A 6,310-nucleotide genomic window follows, 5' to 3' on the forward strand; every position below is an offset into this window, starting at 1 on the left:
CACGAGATGCAAGGGAGAAATTAATGATTAGCTGGTAGAAAACGCGTGTACCGGCTTGGATTCGTTGTGGATTTTCTAAAAAAGAATGCTGGATAAGGCGGGAGCGCTAAATAAATCTGACGGGATACACTGCGCTTTTCCGTGTCGCGAAACGTCGCAACGAGATAATTATGTAGCCGGCGATTATGGAGGAAAATCACGGGGGGAGGAAAAGAGAGAACAGAGATACGCTATCGCGGGTCAGCAGCAGTTTCTTTCTAACCCGATGCCGGATTGTAGCGGAACAATAGCGAAGAGTAATTAGCGACGTTTCACGGACGATGATAATTAACGAATTTCTACGGGACCGGCGAAGTTTCGAGGCTCACAATGAAATATCCAGCCCGCCTTTCTCCACTGTTTCCCAATCTTGTTTCAACCCAATGACCCGTTTCATTCGATCCCCGTCTCAATGGACGCCTCAATGAAATCGAAACAATCGTAGCCGGCCAGAAAGAGAATCATTGTTACTACTTACCGGTGTATTATTGGATTTTCTTCTCGGAATGCCTAGCTGCCGTGGGTTTTCGCCCCTGGCTACGTACAATTCACGCTGGGCGTCCAAGAACTTCTACGAATTATTTCTTCCAGCCTTCATTCATCCCTATTTATAGGAAGTTCGTTTAAACGTCAGTGAGTTAAATCAATACACTTTCATCAATGAGCATACAATTTTCTTTTAAATTTTCATAAATTCAAAAGGACATACTTTAACATCCTAGATGATCTCTTCTAATTTAAATCAATTATCTTGTTATCGGTTGATCGATGATTCACCGACGTCTTCCTTGAACAACTGCAAATAAAAATGCTCGCAAGAAAAGGTAAGAAGCAACTGAGGTGTGTTGCCAAATTCGTAACAAGTTTTCAGAAAAATTATACAGAAGAAACCTGTAGAATTTTAAAAACACTTCAACTGAAATATATTGCTCTTCGCCCCGTCTTCTTTCGCGTTCTTCTCGAGAACCATCAAGCGACTTAATAAAATATTCCCATAATCAGTTGAAGACTCAATGTACCGACGAGAAGTGCAGGTCTGTCTACGCGCAGTATTATACGGGTGCACGCGGTTGAGCACGATAGATGCAAATGCGGTTACAAAGCCCACTCGTAGATCGAGGAGATGGCAAATTCATGAAGCGGCCAGAAAAACAGCGGCAGATGAGCACGGTGGACCTTAAACTGGTGAAAATGGGAAGTTGGACGAGGTCCAACGCGAAGGTAATCGGCAGTCTCGGATTTCGTGCAAACAGCAAAAACCGTCCAGTTGGAACACGACCAATGGAACCACTGGCGCACCGTAAATTTTTTCCCTTTCCCTCGGATAACGAGTAGCTTGTAAAATTGAAAACCGCCGAGCTTACAAGACGCTAGTCTTCGTCTTCGCCCATCAAACCAACGTCTCTTGTACAGACGTACACGTAACGAGGCAGGAAGTACGTTGATTCAACGATAGCGATTCAAAATCAGAGCACTTGGAGGAATGTTTTAAATTTACTGTAAAGATTATTACCGGATCGAAGGAAAATTGTCGTTTTAATGGAGCGAATGAAATTGAAAAAGCCATCGTACCGAGGACGCGGATCAGACTCGACGAAACGTAAGGATATCCTCGAGGGTAGGAACTGTGACGAATATCGGGATTAATCTTCGTTATTCTCGTCCAGGCGTGAAGTACGACGAGAAAACAAATCTCCGGGACGCCATCCGCGGGATTTATGCGCCACCAGAGTGGGTTGATTCGATTCGAGGAAGAAAGGAGAGAGAACGATGGGGATGGTTTTACTTAAGAAGCTTCCGGCCCACCTTACTTCACTTAGCTCCGTCGTAGATGCGGTTGGAGTTTCAAGTAAACATCCGGCTGGGCCACTTCCTCCCAGGAGCGAAACTCTCTGGCATATCTGATTTTCTAACCGATCGTGGCTCAATAACTTTCACCCCTCAGACACTCTCTCCCGTTCTCTCTTTCTCGCTGCATACCTCTCGACCGTCTCCACTTGAATTACTGCTTGAATACTCGCTCGCAATAATCTGCAACGAAACTTCGGAAGTCTATTTATTATTCCAGATGATCTTGGTGGAATCGAGTATGGGGGCATGTCGGAACCGCCGACTTGTCGTTGCAGCTTCTCCTCTTGATTTATATCAGATTTCTTTTGGATTGAAAATATTTGCTTGGTACAAGTAAGTTCCAGTTGTGGAAGGGGGTCTCGTCTTCGTTAAGCACGAACCTGTAAATCAAACAATTCTATTTTAGAATTAGTAGAATTAACGAATGTGTTTATTAAGACGATTAGCAAAGCTGAAGATTACAATAATACCTTTAAGGACCTTCTTAGAACAAAAGTTCATACTATGACAATGAGCTCAACTATCGCAGTTTATCATTCCACGTTCCACTGCGATCAAGTCCCTTCACAATAAACTAAACAGAAACTCGCCAGAGTTTACAGTAGGTACCATTCCCTCGACTTAAACTCTCCTAATACTGCCTTCACTCACCGTGCTCTCTAAAACTTCACCCTCTAAACTCCATCCTAAACTCTCCCTCATCGAATACCCCACGCTCTTAAGAACCTCCATCGATACAGATTCTTAGCCACCGTTCAGGCACATCGTCCTAAACGCTATCATCACACTTTCCTCACCAGAAATTTTCTCATACTTCATCAAACTATCCGGAGTAAATGTTTTTACTCAAAAAATAGAGAAATATTGCAGAAAGTGCAATTTCAATCGCTTACGGACGAATTTTTCGATTTGCTCTTTCGTTTCAAGTAGAAGAACTCTTCAAACAGGATCCGCCGTCGAAACACACGCGGTATTCCCATAAACGACGCGTCAAGCTGCGTGCCACCCTTTCGCATGGTGGTCGAAATAATAGTAACTGTTATTATCTATTTAACGACGGGTCCCGCGGACAATTTAGCGGCGAACGCATTATCCGGGGGTAGGGTGAACGGGAGTGAGCGAGAGGGGTGGCGAAGAGCGGTCATAGCGATGCACACCGAACCGTGCACTTTACAGCAGGGCAACGCGCGCCAATGACAATTTTAATGCGAGCATTCATCACGAGGGCCGGTGCACGGCATCGTGCAAGTCGCGCGAACGCGGCCACCGAGCAATGGAATAAATTTGGCGAACTCTGATGCGGCATAAACGGGGCCCACCCCTGATGACCGGACGGCCACCGTTTAAACCAGCGGCATTATTCACGATTCACCGTTTCCTCCCTTTCGTCGCCACCCGCCCAACCTAGCCCGACCACCATTTTTGCCGCCCCCAACAAATTTACGCGAATTCACACCGGTTGCTGCCCAACACCCCCGAAAATGTAGGCTGGAACGTCTATTACCGTTGCTGGGCCGAATGTCGGCTCCAAGTGTGCCAACAACCCTCTAACGAGAAAAATTGAAAATACATATACATATAAGTACTTGAATAGAGCGTCGTCTATTTTAGTGTGATCGAAATTCTGTAGAAATTCATCGACGCGTTACACGCGCCGGTTTCAACCGTGTGATAGAACGGAACAGGGTGCAAGATTTGATTAGCGTTTCGGTGTTGATGCACCAGTAATTAGCACAATTGGCGTGTACGCAGAAATCGACGCAACAGCCGCGTACGCGTACGCTCGACGTTAATGAGACCGATTAAAGTGGCTGAAAGCGTGAATGAAATTCTAACCGGTGCGAAAGCGTACTTTGGAGTCGGGACGAGGAGTTGAAGAAAACTTTCCAGATATCGATTGCTTTTGTTTCGGAGCGTATCGAGACAAAGGCGGTTGCTTTGCATCGCTGGAACAGTAATTGCAACTAAACTGTGCGCGTGGAATGTCGAGAAGTCGGCTGAAAGCGGAAAATTTTTTCCAACTTTCGCATTTACGAAAGTATCAAATGGGAGGAAAAATACTGAATACGATTGGCTTAATTTAAAGATTGATTCATGATCACGCTGTTACGAATTTAACACTTGATATTACGTCCCGGTATTCGAATCTGGAAGGAACCATAAATTTTTCGAACGATTCCGGCGCGACCCAGTCCATTTAAATATCAGTAACAGGAAACCAATCTACTCCATTCGGCTGCCGGAAATTACCTTCGCCCGTTGCCACTTCGCGTTAGATCTAACATAACTGGAAAGAAAAATAAATGTTACTTTCTCTCTCGGTTCGTAATAATCGTGACCAAATAAAATAAAACGCGTATCTGCTGTTTCCACTCTTCTGTTTCTCTTCTTCAAAAAGTTTTACGTTGAAAAGTAATAAAAGAAGGTGAAATAATTCAACCGGCTTTGAGCCTTTTATCATTGGATTACATTCGATGTTTCGTAATCCTTTGTTTTATGTAAGCTAAGCGTAACATAAACAAACACACCAGGTTTTTTCCCCGAAACGTTCGATATAATTCTTATCGAACGATCGAGGAATTTTATTAATATTATATTTTATTATGTTAAGAGTGATAACGAAAATACTAGTTTTTTTTTATTAAAAACATCTCAGTGATAATAAAAGAAAAGTTTACACAAAAGATCAAGATAAACCGGTTCATATGTAAAATGCAAGCATAACAGTTGTTCCCTCTTCGGTATTTACACAAGACTGAATAAACCTGATGCTTCGAATCGGTTGACGTTAAATCGAAAAGATTTAAATGCTGCAGAAAAGTAGAATACTTTATGAGGGAAAAGTATATAAGCTCGGGGATCTTTCGACGATCGAAACATTCGATTTCCTATCATACATAAGTGCATATTCGTATTTCCATCGTGCTCGCGATTTCATCAAATCCGCTGATCCTCCATAGGTAATGCGAAATCTCCTTCTTCTATTATACGAAATTGAAACGTGTTCATGGAAAACGACTATCGCAAATTCTGAATAACGTTTCTCAGAAATTAATGCTATTTTGAATATCGAGATTCACGTAAAACCCTGGTTTCTACAAAAATTCAGAAAACGGACACCGATGCGGGACGAATCATCGATGATACGATGACAAGGCTCGCGCTGCAATTTCCCTAAGCCGCAATAATCCGAACTTGTAACAGGGTAAATCGCTTAACGCGGCGGGATCGAGGATCCTGCGGGAATTAAGCGAACCGAAGGGAACAAGCAAAGGGTAGTGGTCGGTACCGATACGAAGTCGAGCATTATCGTTACAATGAGATTCCGCTGCGGTACCGGAAACGCTCGTCCAGCCGCGACACGCAACGTCGCGGAAACAAAGCGCGACGATCTTGGTTATTTCGTAGGTAAACGCGGACCTCGTGGAGACGTTTCAATGTGGACGACATAATGGGTCGCCTAGCATGCGGTACTATCGCAAGGCCAGAAGGTAATAACTCATTGTCCATTGCTCCGCGACTCTGCGAGTCAGGTACTGATGATTTCCTTCCGGCGCTGTAGGCCTCGCCTCGCCTCGCCTCGTCCTCGGCCAACTCGAGGAACGCCTAGCTTCTGATGGATATTGCACGGAGGCTGCCGTCCTGGCTGATGTACCAATCCCAATGATTTACCGAACGCGACGCCGCGTCATCGACCGGATAAATTATTTACCCTTCGGTAGGCGGTAATTTGAATCAACGTCGAAGCGTTTCCTGCTTGAGATACGTGCATCGTGATGGACACCCTTCGAACGTTTCCGAGGGCCTTTTAGCCAAGAACGAAACATGTTGCAAAATTTCAGGAAAAATGATGATGATTCAATTTGAAGTTTAGAAGCATTTGACATTAACCCTTTGAGGTCGAGAAATTTTTCTCCCTGGGTCGAATATATTTTTTTGTATAAAGCGATATCTGCTTATAAAATAAATTTTAGTGAAATTAATTTTGATTTCAGTAAATGTAAATTTAAATCACTAATCAAAGAATGATTGTGTGATGAAATTATTTTTTGCTGCCTTTGCGGCGACATTCGACCTAGTGAATAGAATTGCGATGCTACTTGTATTCGACCGCAAAGGGTTAAACTTTTTCGATCTTGTGGTGAACTATATACTCGTTAAAGCATTTTCAGTGTATGTACAGTGACATTGATCGCCACAAGGGACCACCGAAGGTGGTCAACGGGTGGTTGAAAATCGTACGATAAATACCTACTTCTCGTGGACACGCACAGAGCACTCCCGCGAGTCGAGTAAAATGGAAAACTTTTATCTTGGTCGCGATCAACGTAACGATTCAACTTCGTGACGAAGATTCGAACAGTCGGTAGCCGCGAACACGGTGTTCCTTCGGTTCTCGCGATAAATTCGCATCGACCGA

The 6,310-nt window shown here is 43.9% G+C and overlaps 1 long non-coding RNA gene across 2 annotated transcripts; it reads right to left on the reverse strand.

Annotated features, from left to right (window-relative positions):
* Positions 1 to 559: 559 nt before the first annotated feature.
* Positions 560 to 2,261, reverse strand: LOC123989019. 2 transcript variants are annotated; one of them, XR_006830403.1, is made up of 3 exons: positions 2,020 to 2,261; positions 749 to 835; positions 560 to 643 (listed from the first exon to the last, which is right to left on the reverse strand). It is a non-coding gene; the product is annotated as an uncharacterized LOC123989019 (long non-coding RNA). The 2 variants fall into 2 exon arrangements; XR_006830400.1 differs by having other exon boundaries at positions 1,846 to 2,261.
* Between the last annotated feature and the right edge of the window lie 4,049 nt (positions 2,262 to 6,310).

Source organism: Osmia bicornis, chromosome 2, assembly GCF_907164935.1.
Source record: "Osmia bicornis bicornis chromosome 2, iOsmBic2.1, whole genome shotgun sequence".
NCBI lineage: Eukaryota > Metazoa > Arthropoda > Insecta > Hymenoptera > Megachilidae > Osmia > Osmia bicornis.